We start from the raw sequence: 19,711 nt of genomic DNA, 5'->3' as shown, positions 1-19,711 counted from the left end.
CTAAAGGTGGTGTCTGAGTCATCATCCCAATTTCTCTTAGCTCCTGTAATCTCCTTCCAATGGTAATTATGTATTTCTGGATACTATGATCCTCAACTACATTGTTCCCTAGGGGCATCCCTTGAGAATAAGGCATACCATATAACATTTCATATGGTGATAATCCAGTCTCACTGTGTGGTTTAGTTCTTATGTTTAAAAGTGCCAATGGTAAGCATTTCGTCCAGGGCAGCTGTGTCTCGATCATTAACTTAGCCAATTGTTGTTTTATTGTTTGATTCATCCTTTCTACTTTCCCTGAGCTTTGTGGGTGCCACGGAGTGTGGTATTCCCACTGAATACCTCTCAAGGGGTACATCCTTCAAACCTTTGTGGCTGGCGTATGTTCGATTATTTCCACACAATTGTGTTCCAACGGTCCTTCTTCTGGAACAGTTCCTAGAAATACTGCTGGATATAACAGGTTAGTCGTTTTCAAGGTTATGTCATCTTGTTCAGTTAGTATTGCCTGATATTTCATCATCCGGCTGGGTGATAACCCGTGCCCCCCCCCTTTTGTTCCAAAACGGTTGTTACCATATGTGGTCCAAAAACTTCAATATGTTTTCCCATTTGAAGGCAAATAATTTTCTACTATCTTTATCAAGAGGTATGCAAAAGAAGGCATCCTTTAAATCTATCACGGTAAACCATTTATATTTCCCTTTCACAGATGTTAACAATGTGTAAGGATTAGCTACTACCGGGTGAATATCCTTTGTTATTTCATTTATTGCTCTAAGATCTTGTACAAATCTATACTCGCCATTCAGCTTCTTTACTGGAAAAAATGGAGTATTGTATTCCGATTTACATTCTTCCAGAATCTGATATTTGAGAAATTTGTCAATAATTTTCACCATTCCCGTGCCTAGCTTCTATCTTAAGTGGATATTGTTTGATTCAAACAGGTTTGGCTCCTTCCTTTAATTCCACCTTTACCGGTTGTGCCAGTTTCGACTTCCCTGGTACATCTGTTTCCCATACTGTTGGTATAACTGCATTTTCTACTTCTCTTGGAATATTAACAAAGGGTTTATCTTTGATCATTAGGATTTGTCCTACTTTGGACTCAGGTACCTTCATTATTAATTCTCCATCCTCAAAGGTTATTGTTGCATCTAAGTTGGCTAATAGATCCCGTCCCAAGAGTGGAATCGGGCATTCTGGTACATACAAAAATTCATGGGTTAGTTCCTTACCCCCAAAGCGCAAATCAAGGGGTTGTAAGAATGGCCGTTCCTCCTCTTTCCCTGTGGCTCCAATTATTGTAGTTGTCTTAGCTCCTAATCGTCCTTTTAAACTATTTAACACTGAATGTGTTGCTCCTATTACATTTACAGCCTAATTAACACAGAGGAAGAAGCTCCCATAACCAACAAAAAATTCAAGCCTCTGTCTTCGTTTCCTAGCTTTATTTCAACTAGTGGACCTGCTAGGGTAGATGCCCCAGGTCCCCGTCATTCCTGACTGTTGTAAGTTTGTCCTGCAGCCTAAGACAATTTCTTTCTGATATCAGGGGCCAATTGCCCTGGAAAGAGGCTAGCCAATTGCCTCTGATTTTTTTTTTTTTTTAAGCCAGGCGGGGAAGGGGGGGGGGTGGTGGTGCGCAGGGCTCGTTTTTCCAGACCAAGTTCGGGATTGCGGGCAAAATGACTGGCACCCCTTCTGGTGGGACCTTATTAAGGAACCGCGTAAGGCGGTGACCATTAATGGGTTATCAGCCCCGTATATACGCAGTCCTTGCTGGAGAATGTCATGATGGGACAGCTTTTAACATTACCATCTCAAAAACAGGCTGGCAACTGAAGGCCAGGCATTGTCTGTGAAGCATCAGATAGATTGTGAACCTGGATTACCCACTCCAGTGGGGAAACAGGGGAGGGTCCTGTCATCAAAAAGTATATAAACTGTGTTTTGGAACTAGTGGGTGCGCTCTCCTGCTTGTGGGGCGCCCGCCATTGCAATCACGAATAAATTACTACTTCACTGAGATCCTCGCCTGAGCCTATGTTATTGGCTACAGAGTGTTTCTCCCAGAAACACTTTTTATGTGGTGTAATGACATTATTGTTTATATCTTGTATGATACCTTGCTTTACGTTGTTGATATGGCGAATAATAAATAGCACCCAATTTGTGATGACTTTGGGAGAGAAAAGGTGATGTGCGATAATGATGCTTAAGAAATGGACACCCCGAGAACTGACTGATGAAATCCAATTGCTACTAACAAAGGTTGAAGAAGAGACACGAATTGATGATATTAAAAAGAAGGGGAGGAATTGTACGGAATGGTCCAGCAATTCGTGCCACTAAGGGATTTGAAGGGTTAACACTGAGGCCTGGGTTTAGGCGAGAAGAGAACAAAGGGATTTCTTCAGAGAAAAGCTGCTGACTCTGCACGGATGTGCAGTAACTTCTGACATCCGGCCAAGAGACCACTAGATAAGGAGGAAGAATATGAGCCTCCCCGTCCGAGCGGCCCCCGAGAGACTAACAGAGACTGATAAGCAGGCGCACCTGGGAGGACTTCGGATTCGGGAAACCAATTATAATAACCCTGCCTCTTCTAGAAGTAGTAATGAATATGTATTAGCCTAGGAGCATAAAAACCAGCCGCCTTACGTAACAGGTGTGCGTCCTGGTGGAGCAGAGACTCCCGGCGCACCCAGCGCTGTTTGCTTGCCTCTATTCGTTTAATAAATTGTAAACTTTGATTGTAATCCTATTTGGGACTCAGTCATTTATAACAATTGGGGTCTCGTCCGGGATGGTCTTGGTTCCTGAACTCTGACTTGATCTAGGAGGGGCGCCCCCACCATTTGGTGGCTCCTGTTCGAGTCGGGTCGGGACTAACACCATCTTGAACCTGAATAAGGGCAAGCAAAGATTTAGATTTTTTTATGAGCTCCCTTTGCTGGCTGTAGCACTATATTTTGCCCGTAATTCTGCGCGCGAAGATCCGAACGAAGACGACGGAGTCGTAAGTATTTAAGGCGTATACCGTTTGGTTGGGTGGGATTCGGTTGCCTGTGTGTGTGAGAGTGTGACTGAGACGGAACGTAGTTCCGAAGCGATTGTGGAGGTCTTCTAACCGCGGTTCCAATCTCCCACGAGGGACTTGGCCGGTGAAGGACCGAAGCGATTCCTATAGGATTCGTGGGTGGGTGATAGGTCCTAAACCCCCTGCAAGACACTCTCACTAAGGCAACCAAGGGCTGTAGGAATTGCCACAGTAAAATTCCTAGATGGGTCAGACAAAATTGAAGACCCGGGACCAGAGAAAAGGGAGCAAATTACCAGACATACCACCAGAAAGTCCATTAGGGATAATGATTAGAAATTGGAACGATAGGGGCCCCAGAAAAGGAAAAAAGTAAATTAAAAATGGTTCGGTATTGTATGACAGAATGGCCAAAGGAGCCTTTAAGACCACATGTCTTTTGGCCCGTTTTCGGATCCTTTGAAGACTGGGTTTGCCAGGCCGTAAATATACATGTTAATCCAAAGGAACCCTTTAGCCAGGAGGAAAGTGATTATGCAGGATTATGGATCAGGATCTCACGTCCTTTTCCAGCCTCAATATTTACACTAAAAGCAGACGAGAAGTTTGAAGAAGAAGGAAAAAAAAAAAAAAAAAAAGGAAAAAGATGATGAATGGGAGTCATTGGATAACCTACCACCTCTATATCCTAACAATCCACCCCCGGTGGTGCATCTTGTAATCCTATTTTGTTCTTAAATGTTTTGTGTCAAGGAGGAAGGTGGGAGCATTATCTAAGTAACAGTTCAGAAGTTTCGGTATATTCCCGGTGGTGTTTGGTCAGTTTCCCAAGTATCGGGGGAGGGGGGCTGACTGATTATCAAAGTGGTAGAACTGAGAGTCACTTCTTTGGTGGCTCGGACCCGAGCCCTGGGAATTTGGTAAGAAGGGGGAGAGCGAATTTATTTAGGCCTCAGTACCTTTTAAACCCCCATCTTGACGGATACACAGGAGTGATTTCTTGTTTTGTGTAGGCTTACTAACAAAGTGCATGAGAAAAATTAGCATTCGGCTTGAAATTCGGTCCTGTTGAAATGTAAATTTTGTGAAAAGGTGGTATTGCTTGTCTAGAAGACAGAAGGCTGAGTACTTCAGGTGTTTTTCCGAAGTCCTGTGGATTTATGATTGGAACGGGGCTCATTAATAATCTGAAATAGTGGAGTTTGTCTGTGGAAAGAAGAGTTTAATCCCAGACAACTGGGACATTTGGGAAGAAGATTAGGAAAAGATAGTAAAAACCTGCAATAAAAAGGTTTGCGTGGAAATTGAAACAAGGGACATTAACTAATATAAATAAATAAAAGGGAATGGGAAATCAAGGAAATGGGTAAAATCCAAAACAAAGACGTCCTAAAAAAAAAAAAAAAGCCTCCTTGGGTGCATATTGGCACATTGGAAGGATATTGTTAGAAATGGGGGCACAGAAAGCAAGAGGACTTTCACTAAGTATTGCAATCAACGGTGGCCACTATATAAGCTAAATGGCCACTTTATGGATCAATCGACTATAACAGTGTCTTGCAATTAATGTTGTTTTTGAGGAGAGAAGGAAAATAGGATGAAATGTTGTATACTGATATGTTGTTTCAGCATCTTGGAGGGAAAAGGTTTGGAATTAAGTTGGCCCCTGACTGAGCCTTTGGTGTTGGCATTAGAAAAGTACAGGCTGGAGAAAGATAAAGGAAGTGTTAAAAGGGTTGTTGAAGGTGTTAAAGGTTGTGTGGCATGTAGTATTTAACAGAGCTGTTTGAAGCTGAATGAGCAGGGAAAGAGGATGTAGGAATGTTAATAGTTCCGTCTCAACCCGAGGCTGAGATCTCTAAATCGCGGGTGTGAGCCCTCTGGGGCAGAGGGACCATGATGGGTCCGAGAGTTGTCATGGAAACAGAAAAGCAGCTAACTCTTAAAACAACCTGAGTTCATGTGTGAGCTCAGATTGCCAATGGGACCGCTCAGGGAACTTTCAACGATTGCATTCCCCTGACCGACCCCCTCACTGAGACCCTAATCACCCCGGAAATGATGTAAATACCAAAATCTGGTTAAATTGGCTATTGGGAATTGAGAATCTGTTCCAACAAGGTCCAAAAGAAACCCCTATGGAATTTATGGAATTTTTGAATTTTTGGACTAACTTTGAAATGCAATGAGAAAAAAAAAATGGACCTGGCTTAAAAAAAAAAAAAAATCAGAGGCAATTGGCTAGCCTCTTTCCAGGGCAATTGGCCCCTGATATCAGAAAGAAATTGTCTTAGGCTGCAGGACAAACTTACAACAGTCAGGAATGACGGGGACCTGGGGCATCTACCCTAGCAGGTCCACTAGTTGAAATAAAGCTAGGAAACGAAGACAGAGGCTTGAATTTTTTGTTGGTTATGGGAGCTTCTTCCTCTGTGTTAATTAGGCTGTAAATGTAATAGGAGCAACACATTCAGTGTTAAATAGTTTAAAAGGACGATTAGGAGCTAAGACAACTACAATAATTGGAGCCACAGGGAAAGAGGAGGAACGGCCATTCTTACAACCCCTTGATTTGCGCTTTGGGGGTAAGGAACTAACCCATGAATTTTTGTATGTACCAGAATGCCCGATTCCACTCTTGGGACGGTGTGATAAATTAGCGGGTGTTTGTTCATTGTCTTTAAAAGGAATTCAGAGGATCTGCTGAGAAGATAAGGTTTTGCAATTTACGACCTTGTTAAGGGGGAAGACTAAGCAAGTAGATAGTGGGGAGGGGGTGTTGGATAAACATCCTTGGTAAAACAAAGACTCTGTGAAATACTGTTTCCCGCTTCACTACCCTCCCCCTTGAACACGAGCACAACGCATGATCATTGAAAGAAAAACAACGACCCCCAACAACGAACTGCGCAGCTTCAGAAGGTCCAACAAGTCCTGACAAGCCGAAACTTGGATGCTATAAAACGGCGACACTGAAAAGGGAAAGTTGCGTGCTGTGGTGGAGCGGAGACTCCCCAGCCGCCCAGCGCTGTTTTGCTTGTGCCTGCTTACTTAATTAATAAAATATTTCTGATAGACCAAGAAATTTGTATGGTCTCACTTATAACAAATTTGGTGCCGTGACTCGGATGAAGACGGATTGACTGGGAATCCCTCTAGGGGAGGCGCCCCGCCGATTTCGGCGGCCCCGGGAACGGGAAATCCCGCTCGAGCCCTTCACCGACGAACCCAAAATTAGGCACAAGCAAATAAAACCGGTAACCCCAAGCAATCTTTGTGCACGAAGACCGAACGAAGACCCACGGGGTGGGTAAGTATAGGCCGGTGATCCGTTCGGTTGGGGTTGGTGATCCCGGAGTGCGTCTGTGTGAGACGTCCAATTGCGGACGAAGTGAGTGCGGACCCCTCAGTAGTGCGGTTCCCACATCCCGCGAGGGACTGGGCCACGACCAGGGGGAAGCGGCTCTGTGTGTGTGTGAAGGCACTCCGGAAGATGGGACAGAAGAAGAGTAAGCCTTCTGGTCCCATGGGTGGGGTAATGCCTAGTGCTAGGTTGCCCCCTATTCCCCCAGATAGTCCACTGGGGTTAATGATTAAGAATTGGAGTGATTCCCCTTTTAGGCGGGGAAAGGATAAAGTAAAAATGATTCATTATTGTGTTGAAGTTTGGGGAGGTAGGCAAATTATTGGCCCATATTTGGGTCGTTTGAAGACTGGGTTTGCCAAGCCTTAAACATTTATGTAAGTGCAAAGGAACCTTTTTGTTTAGAGGAGAGCGAATATGCAAGCCTTTGGATTGGCTCAGAGAATCGAGTTAATCTGTACCCTCTGTACCCTTTAAAAGAAAAAGGAGGGGCAAAATTACAAATTGTGGAGCAAGAGATAAAGTACCTGGGTCACCAGTTAAGTAAGGGGACTAAGAAGTTAGACCCAGGCAGAATCAGTGGAATATTGGCTTTAGCATCCCTGCGAACTAAAAAGCAGGTACGGCAACTGTTAGGGTTGACCGGATACTGTAGACAATGGATAGAAGATTATAGTGGAAAGGTTAAATTTTTATATAACAAGCTGAATAAGGATGGATTACTCAAATGGACAAAAGAAGATGAGGAACGACTGAACAAGTTAAAGGAGGAACTAGTACGCCCCCCCCAGTGTTAAGCTTACCAGATTTAAGGAGGCTGTTTTGTTTTTTTTTTTTGTGAACAGCGCAGAAGGCACAGCATATGGAGTGCTGGCCCAAGAATAGGCAGGGAGTAAAAAAAAAACCTGTGGCCTATTTGTCTAAATTATTGGATCCGGTTAGCCGGGGTTGGCCAAACTGTTTGCAGGTAGTGGTAGCTGCTGCCTTGTTAGTGGAAGAAGCACAGAAGATCACTTTTGCGGGGGAAATCAAAGTAATATCTCTACACAATATATGCGGGGTACTGCAACAGAAGGCAGAGAAATGGATCACTGACGCCAGATTATTAAAATATGAAGGAATTTTGATTTCCTCTCCAAAATTAACCTTAGGAACAACCTCCCTACAGAACCCTGCTCAATTTCTTTATGGGGAACCAAATGAGTCCTTATGTTAGTGTTGGGGAGAATCGAATGGATGTTCTATTAATGTTTCTCAGGTGATGGATCATACGGTATAATTAAATATTATTAAATGTACTTACATTATCAAGTAATCTATGTATACTGGAAACCTAGGGAGTACATTGAACATTTAAAGGAATCGTTGAAGGGGAACCCTGGGAGGGAATAGGTACAACCTGACCTTGGATAAGGGCCTGGAGATGATGAAATGAGTTGAAGCAGAACCAAGGAGCGGAGGGAGCATGCGTCGAGTGAGAAAGGTGAAAGAGTTTAGCGGAGAGGAAGACTCCTTACTTCATCTGGACGACCACCTGGACGACCACCAGAGTGCGCCACGCATGTGCAAAGGGGAGGGGAGCTAATTAGAATGAAAAGCGAGGCTGATGTTGCAACCTGTAATGAATATGTATACCTGACGCAATATTGTATGTATAAATAACGGCTGGGAAGTAACGGGACTTGAAGCCAGATTTGGGCACCTGCCCCGGCTTCCAGCGCTGAATAAAGCACCTTCATATAATCACTTGGTGGTTATGTGGTTGCTACGCTAACATTTTGGCGACCCAGATGGGACAGCGTGGGCACTGCTGAGGCGGATCGTGTCTCGGTTTCGCTCCAGCCGGCACCGAGGGATTCTCGGGGAGCAGTCGACCACGACCGACCTCCGCTGCTCACGACGTACCACTGGAGTGGTAAGCAAAGGTGCTTTCAACTTTGGGTATTCGGTACCGATTTGGTTGGGAAAGCCTGCCGGTCAGACGCGGCGAAAGCCACGCTCGGTTGGGCAGGGAGCTCCCGGGGTAAGCCTAGGCGCCGTCCGTTAGACAGAGCGAAAGCTCTGCAGGTTCGGCATTGGTAACTGTATTGGTTTGTGCTGAAGGGTCAGCACCAGGTATTATTGGTATGTAGAAAGCGTGCTGCTGCTGCTCCGGCAGCTTTTTGCGAAAAGCACGCTGCTGCTCCGGCAGCTTTTGGGAAAGCACACTGCTGCTCCGGCAGCTTCTGGAAAGTGTGCTGTTGCTGCTCCGGCAGCTTTCGGGAGAGTGTGTTGCTGCTCCGGCAGCTTTCGGGAGACTGTGTTGCTGCTCCGGCAGCTTTCGGAAGAGTGTGTTGCTGCTCCGGCAGCTTTCGGGAGAGTGTGTTGCTGCTCCGGCAGCTTTCGGGAGAGTGTGTTGCTGCTCCGGCAGCTTCCGGGAGAGTGTGTTGCTGCTCCGGCAGCTTTTGGGTCCGTATCATAAGCTCAAAATGAAAAAGATTAAAGAAATTCTGGGAAAAGATGTACCTATCCCGCGGACATCCCCGCTGGGGTGTTTGCTAGCACACTGGAAAGAGGGAGGTTTTGGTCAAGAAATGCGGAAAGGAAAGCTGATTGATTATTGTAATATTTGGTGGCCACAGTATAAACTAGAGGACCAAGAAACTTGGCCTGAGAATGGAACATTGCAATATAATACAATTTTACAATAATGCTATTTTGTAAGTGGGAAGGAAAATATGATGAACTGCCGTATGTGGAATTATTCTTTTATTTGCGCCGAAAGCCTGAATGGCAGCATGCTTGTGGAATAATGGTGCTTGAGGTTTCAACTGAGGAACGTTGTTGTGCATGTACTAAGGAGAGACGCTGTATACAGCATCAGGCAATAGAGAATAATAAGTATTATGGGGAAATGAATAATGGAAATATCGATTTGGAAGTTGCGCCGTCGGCTCCGCCGAAAGAGTCAAGACAGGGAGGGAAAAGAGAAAAGGAAGATAGCAGTAGTGATGGAGAATCCCCGATTTTAGCCTCCCCTGTGTCACATAGGACCCGGCAACAGCGAAGGGCAGGAGAAACTATAAACGAACAGGGAGGGAAAATAATCGCTCTCCTCAGGCGAGGAGTGGGGACAGAAGGACCGGTATATGTCAAGGTGCCTTTTTCAGCTGGGGACTTAATGATATGGAAACAAGCAGCCGGCACCTACAGGGAAAACCCAGAGCCAGGGTAATGAAAATGATAATTAAAACCCAAAATCCCGATTGGGATGATCTCCAGGTGATCCTGGATACTTTGATGGACTCGACAGAAAAAGACATGGTATTGCGGGCAGCCAGAGAGAGAGCCCGAGAAGATATATGAAATGGATTAGTGCTTGGAAATCTAGATCAAAACTTCCCCACTGAGGATCCCCAATGGGATTATAACACAGGGGATAGAATAAGGAGGCTGAAGAGATATCAAGATTGGGTACAAATCGGGGTATAGAATGCCATGCCCCGGACCATAAATTGGTCAAAATTGTATAATGTCAGGCAAGAAAAAGCGGAATCACCTTCCGCCTTTTTTAGAGAGATTGAAAGAAACTGCTAAGAAATATACAGATTTAGACGTAGAGACTGAGCAAGCTAAAGCTCAATTAGCACTCATTTTCTTGGGACAAGCCCAAGAGGATATTAGGAAGAAATTGCAAAAGTTAGAAGGTGCAGATTTGAGAAATTTGGATAGGCTGTTGGAAATAGCCTGGAAAATCAAAACTAGCCCAGCCAGTAAAAATTGAACTTAAGGAAGGGGCCCGACCGGTACGGATTAAACAGTACCCATTGAAGCTAGAAGCTAGGCTAGGAATAGTAAAGATTATAGATAAATTTCTTAGCTACCACATTCTGGAGGAATGCAAATCTGAATATAATACCCCAATTTTCCCAGTAAAGAAACCTAATGGGGAATACAGGCTAGTGCAGGACCTTAGGGCAATAAACGAAATAACAAAAGATATTCACCCAGTGGTGGCTAATCCTTATACATTGTTAACATCTGTAAAGGAAAAATATAAGTAGTTTACTGTAATTGATTTAAAAGATGCCTTCTTCTGCATACCCATTGACAAGGATAGTAGAAAACTTTTTGCTTTTGAATGGGAAAGTCCACGGAACGGACGAAAGATGCAACTGACCTGGACAAGATTGCCTCAAGGATTCAAGAATAGCCCGACCCTCTTCGGCAGTCAACTAGCTAAAGAAATAGAAGACTGGATTAACCAAGAACAGATTCAGGTACCAAAGGACCGATACTTGCTGCTACAATATGCGGACGATATATTAATAGCTACCGAAGGAGAGTCAGAATGTATTCAGGTAACTATTGATATTTTGAATCAATTGGAACTAAATGGGTACAAGGTTTCTAAACAAAAGGCACAAATCGCGTGCACAACAGTAATTTATTTGGGATGTGAAATTTCTCAAGGACAAAGAAAATTGGGAGTTAACCGAATACAAGCTATTTGTGAAATCCCCGAGCCGCGAAATCTGCACGAACTACGGGCTTTCCTAGGTATGGCCGGGTGGTGTAGACTGTGGGTAATGGACTATGGACTCATAGCAAAGCCCCTCTATGAAACCCAAAAGGCCTGTACATTTACCTGGGGAAAGCCACAACAAGAGGCCTTTAAGAAATTAAAAGAAGCCCTGATAAAGGCGCCTGCCTTGGGCTTGCCGGACTTATCAAAGGACTTCCAGCTGTTTGTGCATGAGAGACAACGATTGGCATTAGGAGTACTGACCCAGCGACTTGGGAGCTGGAAAAGACCTGTGGGGTATTTTTCTAAACAATTGGATGCGGTAAGCGCTGGATGGCCCTCGTGTTTAAGGGCCGTGGCAGCCACAGTCCTTTTAATACAGGAAGCCAGGAAGCTCACATTAGGGAAACGAATTGAGGTGTTCGTGCCACATATGGTGACTACGGTATTGGAGCAAAAGGGGGGCCATTGGCTATCGCCCAGCCGAATGATGAAATATCAAGCTATACTAACTGAGCAAGATGATGTAATCTTAAGAACTACTAACTTATTGAACCCAGCAGTGTTTCTAGGAACAACTACGGAGGAAGGAGACCTCAGTCATGATTGCGTGGAGATCATCGAACATACCTATGCCAGCAGAACAGACTTAAAAGATCAGCCTCTGGGGAGACTGGATTGGGAACTTTTCACGGATGGAAGCAGCTTTGTGGAAAATGGGACTCGTTATGCAGGATACGCGGTAACTACATCAAAGGTAGTGATTGAGGCAAATTCCCTACCTCCGGGGACTTCAGCCCAACGAGCAGAAATAGTCGTCCTGACACGAGCCCTGGAACTAAGCGAGGGTAAGAACGTGAATATTTGGACAGATTCAAAATATGCATTCGGGGTAGTCCACGTACATGGGGCATTATGGAAAGAAAGGGGAATGCTATCCTCATAAGGGACTAATATAAAATATCAGGAAGAAATATTGAAATTAATAACAGCTGTACAGAAACCCCAACAGGTGGCCATAATGCATTGTAAAGCTCATCAAGGAGGGATGTCAGAGATTGCAGAAGGTAACAGATTGGCAGATTTGACGGCCCGGAAGGTCGCGCGTGAAGTACGGAAAGTAATGGCTCTAATTCCATCGAAGGTAGGCCTCTCTTGTTTTAAATTACCTAAAGACCCAAAGTATTCAGCAGAAGATGAGAGACTTGCAAATTTGATGAAGGCCCGGAAGAATCCTGACGGATGGTATGTGACTACGACAGGACAACTCATAGTGCCTCCTATAATAATGCGAGAAATCTTACAAATAAAACATAATGAATGTCACTGGGGTGCAGGAGCAATGGTGACCTATTTGAAACGAGGTGTCATCTCGGTACACATGTTAACAATGGCAAAGTCAGTAATGTCAAAATGTGAGCTTTGCTTAAAGAATAACCCGGTAGCAAGGAAACATGCTGAGATGGGGAGAATTTTTGAATTTTTGGACTAACTTTGAAATGCAATGAGAAAAAAAAAAATGGACCTGGCTTAAAAAAAAAAAAAAATCAGAGGCAATTGGCTAGCCTCTTTCCAGGGCAATTGGCCCCTGATATCAGAAAGAAATTGTCTTAGGCTGCAGGACAAACTTACAACAGTCAGGAATGACGGGGACCTGGGGCATCTACCCTAGCAGGTCCACTAGTTGAAATAAAGCTAGGAAACGAAGACAGAGGCTTGAATTTTTTGTTGGTTATGGGAGCTTCTTCCTCTGTGTTAATTAGGCTGTAAATGTAATAGGAGCAACACATTCAGTGTTAAATAGTTTAAAAGGACGATTAGGAGCTAAGACAACTACAATAATTGGAGCCACAGGGAAAGAGGAGGAACGGCCATTCTTACAACCCCTTGATTTGCGCTTTGGGGGTAAGGAACTAACCCATGAATTTTTGTATGTACCAGAATGCCCGATTCCACTCTTGGGACGGTGTGATAAATTAGCGGGTGTTTGTTCATTGTCTTTAAAAGGAATTCAGAGGATCTGCTGAGAAGATAAGGTTTTGCAATTTACGACCTTGTTAAGGGGGAAGACTAAGCAAGTAGATAGTGGGGAGGGGGTGTTGGATAAACATCCTTGGTAAAACAAAGACTCTGTGAAATACTGTTTCCCGCTTCACTACCCTCCCCCTTGAACACGAGCACAACGCATGATCATTGAAAGAAAAACAACGACCCCCAACAACGAACTGCGCAGCTTCAGAAGGTCCAACAAGTCCTGACAAGCCGAAACTTGGATGCTATAAAACGGCGACACTGAAAAGGGAAAGTTGCGTGCTGTGGTGGAGCGGAGACTCCCCAGCCGCCCAGCGCTGTTTTGCTTGTGCCTGCTTACTTAATTAATAAAATATTTCTGATAGACCAAGAAATTTGTATGGTCTCACTTATAACAAATTTGGTGCCGTGACTCGGATGAAGACGGATTGACTGGGAATCCCTCTAGGGGAGGCGCCCCGCCGATTTCGGCGGCCCCGGGAACGGGAAATCCCGCTCGAGCCCTTCACCGACGAACCCAAAATTAGGCACAAGCAAATAAAACCGGTAACCCCAAGCAATCTTTGTGCACGAAGACCGAACGAAGACCCACGGGGTGGGTAAGTATAGGCCGGTGATCCGTTCGGTTGGGGTTGGTGATCCCGGAGTGCGTCTGTGTGAGACGTCCAATTGCGGACGAAGTGAGTGCGGACCCCTCAGTAGTGCGGTTCCCACATCCCGCGAGGGACTGGGCCACGACCAGGGGGAAGCGGCTCTGTGTGTGTGTGAAGGCACTCCGGAAGATGGGACAGAAGAAGAGTAAGCCTTCTGGTCCCATGGGTGGGGTAATGCCTAGTGCTAGGTTGCCCCCTATTCCCCCAGATAGTCCACTGGGGTTAATGATTAAGAATTGGAGTGATTCCCCTTTTAGGCGGGGAAAGGATAAAGTAAAAATGATTCATTATTGTGTTGAAGTTTGGGGAGGTAGGCAAATTATTGGCCCATATTTGGGTCGTTTGAAGACTGGGTTTGCCAAGCCTTAAACATTTATGTAAGTGCAAAGGAACCTTTTTGTTTAGAGGAGAGCGAATATGCAAGCCTTTGGATTGGCTCAGAGAATCGAGTTAATCTGTACCCTCTGTACCCTTTAAAAGAAAAAGGAGGGGCAAAATTACAAATTGTGGAGCAAGAGATAAAGTACCTGGGTCACCAGTTAAGTAAGGGGACTAAGAAGTTAGACCCAGGCAGAATCAGTGGAATATTGGCTTTAGCATCCCTGCGAACTAAAAAGCAGGTACGGCAACTGTTAGGGTTGACCGGATACTGTAGACAATGGATAGAAGATTATAGTGGAAAGGTTAAATTTTTATATAACAAGCTGAATAAGGATGGATTACTCAAATGGACAAAAGAAGATGAGGAACGACTGAACAAGTTAAAGGAGGAACTAGTACGCCCCCCCCAGTGTTAAGCTTACCAGATTTAAGGAGGCTGTTTTGTTTTTTTTTTTTGTGAACAGCGCAGAAGGCACAGCATATGGAGTGCTGGCCCAAGAATAGGCAGGGAGTAAAAAAAAAACCTGTGGCCTATTTGTCTAAATTATTGGATCCGGTTAGCCGGGGTTGGCCAAACTGTTTGCAGGTAGTGGTAGCTGCTGCCTTGTTAGTGGAAGAAGCACAGAAGATCACTTTTGCGGGGGAAATCAAAGTAATATCTCTACACAATATATGCGGGGTACTGCAACAGAAGGCAGAGAAATGGATCACTGACGCCAGATTATTAAAATATGAAGGAATTTTGATTTCCTCTCCAAAATTAACCTTAGGAACAACCTCCCTACAGAACCCTGCTCAATTTCTTTATGGGGAACCAAATGAGTCCTTATGTTAGTGTTGGGGAGAATCGAATGGATGTTCTATTAATGTTTCTCAGGTGATGGATCATACGGTATAATTAAATATTATTAAATGTACTTACATTATCAAGTAATCTATGTATACTGGAAACCTAGGGAGTACATTGAACATTTAAAGGAATCGTTGAAGGGGAACCCTGGGAGGGAATAGGTACAACCTGACCTTGGATAAGGGCCTGGAGATGATGAAATGAGTTGAAGCAGAACCAAGGAGCGGAGGGAGCATGCGTCGAGTGAGAAAGGTGAAAGAGTTTAGCGGAGAGGAAGACTCCTTACTTCATCTGGACGACCACCTGGACGACCACCAGAGTGCGCCACGCATGTGCAAAGGGGAGGGGAGCTAATTAGAATGAAAAGCGAGGCTGATGTTGCAACCTGTAATGAATATGTATACCTGACGCAATATTGTATGTATAAATAACGGCTGGGAAGTAACGGGACTTGAAGCCAGATTTGGGCACCTGCCCCGGCTTCCAGCGCTGAATAAAGCACCTTCATATAATCACTTGGTGGTTATGTGGTTGCTACGCTAACACTTAGGACATGATTGCCTCCGAAATATAGAAGAGCAAACGAAATTGAGACCTGATCTAGAGGAAGTGGAATTACCCATTGGTGAACAGATATATGTGGATGGTTCCTCGAGAGTAGTCGAGGGAAAGCAAAAATCAGGATACGCGTTAGTAAACGAGAAAACATTTGAGATAGTGGAATCTGGACCTTTGAGCCCTAGCTGGTCTGCCCAAGCTTGCGAGCTATATGCCATATTGCAGGCCCTAAAATTGTTGAAAAATAAAAGCGGTACAATATATACAGATTCAAAATATGCTTATGGGGTAGTACATACATTTGGTAAAATATGGAAAGAAAGGGGGCTCATCAATTCACAAGGAAAGGGTTTAATACATCAGGAATTGATTACCCAGGTTTTACAAGCTATCAGAGAGCCCAAAGAAATTGCTGTAGTACATATAAAAGGGCATCAAAAAGGCCTCACCCCTCAGGTTAGGGGTAATAATCTAGCAGATCAGGAGGCAAAAAGGGCAGCATTAATGAGTATAAGAATTATAAGAACGAGGGAAGATTGCCCAGACTGTGGGAAATACTTAATACTTATACTTAATATATAGTAATTAATATAATAATTAATAATATAATAATATATAATAATGCTTAATATAATACTTAATACTGTGGGAAAGGCTTAAAGGAATTTCCATGTTATGATTGCTGGAGTGAATGGGGAGTTGATGGGATTGAATGCAATTGTTCTGAGGAAGAAAGCCCGCCTTATAAAAACTGCTACAAGTGCAGGCCGACTAACTCCCTGTGGTCGAATGGACCCATTCCCCTCCCCTTACTCTGTTTCACTAATACAGAAGAAGACAAGATGACACAAATGGGGGTTCAAAAAAAAAAAAAAAAAAAACAAAACGATAAAGGGAAATGGGTACTGCCTGATGGACGGGAAGTGTTACCAAAATCAGTAGCTATGAGGGTGCTACGGAGATTTCATGAACAGACGCACTGGGGTACTCAGGCGTTGGTGGATCAATTTGCCACATATTATATGTGTATAGGGATTTATAATATAGCAAAGAGGATCGTAAATGATTGCATAACTTGTCGGAGGGTAAATGCTCAACACATGAGAAAAAGGGTCCCGGGAGGAGGACGAGAATTGGCACATCGACCTTTTGCAAAGATTCAATTAGATTTTACTGAACTTCCAAAAACGGGGCGATATAGATACTTATTAGTTATTGTAGACCACCTCACAAACTTTGTTGAAGCATTCCCTACGGCAAGGGCCACAGCTCAAACCATGGTAAAGATATTATTAGAAAGCATCATACCCAGATACGGGGTAATAGAAGCAATTGACTCTGATCGAGGCCCACACTTTGTGTCAAAGGTATCCCGAGACACGATGAAGGCTCTGGGAATTAAATGGGAATATCACACTCCCTGGCATCCTCAGAGTTCGGGAAAGGTAGAACGAATGAATGGTGAAATTAAAAGCAACTAACAAAGCTTATGATAGAGACTAAAACCTCCTGGGTGAAATGTTTACCGCTTGCACTATTGAATATCTGGACATAGCCCCGAGCCGATGTCGGAATCTCACCTTTTGAAAGGCTGTATGGTATGCCTTATGATTTAGAGATGCCATCTGATCACCCCCAGGTACAGGATATCCAATTAAAACCTTATTTAATACAGCTTATGAACCAACGGAGGGAGTTGCAAGCGAAAGGCTTGGTGGCTAGATATAGCAATCCATAGGATACAACCTGGAGATAGGGTTCTAATTAAGACATGGAAAGAAACGTCTTTAACACCACGGTGGGGAGGCCCCTATGTTGTTTTACTTATCACAGAGACGGCTATCCGGACGGCTGAGAAGGGGTGAACGCATGCCAGTCGCGTGAAAGGACCAATCCAGAAAAGCAAATGGGAAGCGGTCGCAGGCCCTGATGACTTAAAGCTCACGTTGAAACGAACTCGATAAGTATGGTCTAACTGTCTATGTATCGTAAAAAAAAAAAGGAGGAAAGGGGACCCTGTTTGATCAGAAAAAGGTCGCGGTTACCTGAGAAACTCCCCTGAAGAACACTGCTGCTGCCAAGAAGAACTTGCACCTTGTAGTTCGCTGCAACCGAACTGACAAGCGAGGCAGAGAGTGAAACGATGGGGAATTACGTGGCCAGGTAAAGAACTCTGGAAAATGGGCCCTAGCCATTTTTTTTGCGATACATAGTAATGGGTACGATTGTTTACACTGTTCCTGGGTCTGCGCACCCTCACAAACCTTTTAAATGGAGCCTGATTAGATGGGAAGATCACCATGTTGTTCAGCAGATAACTACTGCTGGGGGACTGATAGGGAAGGCATCATCTATATAAAGAAGGAAGAGACTAAGAGTCCCCAACGGGTGGGACCAAATCAGAAACTGTCGGGGAGTGTTTTGAGGATTCAGCCTACACAAGCTTTTAGAATGCTAACTCCTAATAGCCCTAAACCACTGGAGGTTGCTAATAAATCAGTAAACCCGGAGTATGGGATTAGAAATGAAGGGGTGACCGGGAATAACATATGGAGAATCATGAATGCTAGTTATCAGTTGTTGAATCAACCAAATCCAGACGTGCCTAGACCTTGCTGGTTATGTCTTGATATAAGGCCCTCATATTACGACGCCATTGGGGATCTGGGAGAAACCACCCGTTCAAACGAAACCGATCCCCCACAATGCAATTGGGGAAGGGATGTAGGAATAACGTTAACGGAAGTAACTGGGAATGGCAGGTGCGTAGGCACGGTCCCTGGTGAGAAGTTCCATCTATGCAATATTACAGAAAATGTTACACAATTAGACAAAGAAAAATGGTTAATACCAGCAGATAACACCAGATGGGTATGTTCGTCTCTGGGGGTAACTCCATGCTTATCTTTAAAATTGTTCAACTCGTCTCATGATTTTTGTGTACAGGTAGTAATTATACCTAGGATTCTTTACCATTCTGAGGAGTATATGTACATCCAACATGCTATGGCAAAAAAAAAAACACTTAAGGAAGAGAGAGCCTATTACGGCTGTCACTTTAGCCACTCTGATGATTCTGGGGGCTGCAGGAGCCGGAACTGAAATTACCTCTCTGGTAAAACAAAGCCAAGAATTTACCTCTCTACGCATTGCTGTAGATGAGGATTTGGCCCGTATCGAGCAATCCATATCAGCTTTAGAGAAATCTGTACGACAAAATCGTAGGGGATTAGATCTGATTTTTCTACAACAAGGAGGATTGTGTGCAGCCCTACGAGAGGAGTGTTGCGTATATGCAGATCATACTGGAGTAGTAAGGGATACAATGACTAAATTGAGAGAAGGGCTAGAAAAACGAAAAATAGAAAATGAAGCCCACCAGAATTGGTATGAATCCTGGTTTAATTACTCACTTTGGCTCACTACACTGCTATCAACTATAGCAGGACCTTTGTTGCTGCTCATATTAACACTAACTTTTGTACCATGTATATTCAATCGAATAATCGCGATTGTAAAAAAACCGATTAGAGGCAGCTCACCTTATGCTTGTGCGTGCGAAATATGAATCTCTTGAACAGGAGGAGGATGACGCAGAAACTTTAATATTGAGCAAACAAGTGCTTCAAAAATTCATCAATGAACAAAATATGTTAGAAAAAGAAAAAGGAGGGATTGTGATAAATTAGCGGGTGTTTGTTCATTGTCTTTAAAAGGAATTCAGAGGATCTGCTGAGAAGATAAGGTTTTGCAATTTACGACCTTGTTAAGGGGGAAGACTAAGCAAGTAGATAGTGGGGAGGGGGTGTTGGATAAACATCCTTGGTAAAACAAAGACTCTGTGAAATACTGTTTCCCGCTTCACTACCCTCCCCCTTGAACACGAGCACAACGCATGATCATTGAAAGAAAAACAACGACCCCCAACAACGAACTGCGCAGCTTCAGAAGGTCCAACAAGTCCTGACAAGCCGAAACTTGGATGCTATAAAACGGCGACACTGAAAAGGGAAAGTTGCGTGCTGTGGTGGAGCGGAGACTCCCCAGCCGCCCAGCGCTGTTTTGCTTGTGCCTGCTTACTTAATTAATAAAATATTTCTGATAGACCAAGAAATTTGTATGGTCTCACTTATAACAGACGGGATCTATTAGCCAACTTAGATGCAACAATAACCTTTGAGGATGGAGAATTAATAATGAAGGTACCTGAGTCCAAAGTAGGACAAATCCTAATGATCAAAGATAAACCCTTTGTTAATATTCCAAGAGAAGTAGAAAATGCAGTTATACCAACAGTATGGGAAACAGATGTACCAGGGAAGTC

The 19,711-nt window shown here is 44.0% G+C and overlaps 1 long non-coding RNA gene across 1 annotated transcript; it reads left to right on the top strand.

Moving 5' to 3' along the window:
* The first annotated feature begins 5,097 nt into the window (after window positions 1-5,097).
* Window positions 5,098-19,501, top strand: LOC136789556 (uncharacterized). The gene is made up of 2 exons (XR_010828245.1): window positions 5,098-14,809; window positions 15,380-19,501. It is a non-coding gene; the product is annotated as an uncharacterized lncRNA (long non-coding RNA).
* Window positions 19,502-19,711: the final 210 nt, after the last annotated feature.

The sequence above is a fragment of the Anser cygnoides genome, unplaced genomic scaffold (assembly GCF_040182565.1).
Source record: "Anser cygnoides isolate HZ-2024a breed goose unplaced genomic scaffold, Taihu_goose_T2T_genome scaffold_55_1, whole genome shotgun sequence".
NCBI classification, from domain to species: Eukaryota; Metazoa; Chordata; class Aves; order Anseriformes; family Anatidae; genus Anser; species Anser cygnoides.
The sequence above is the reverse complement of the archived record's forward strand: the minus strand, read 5'-3'. Positions and strand labels throughout refer to the sequence as shown.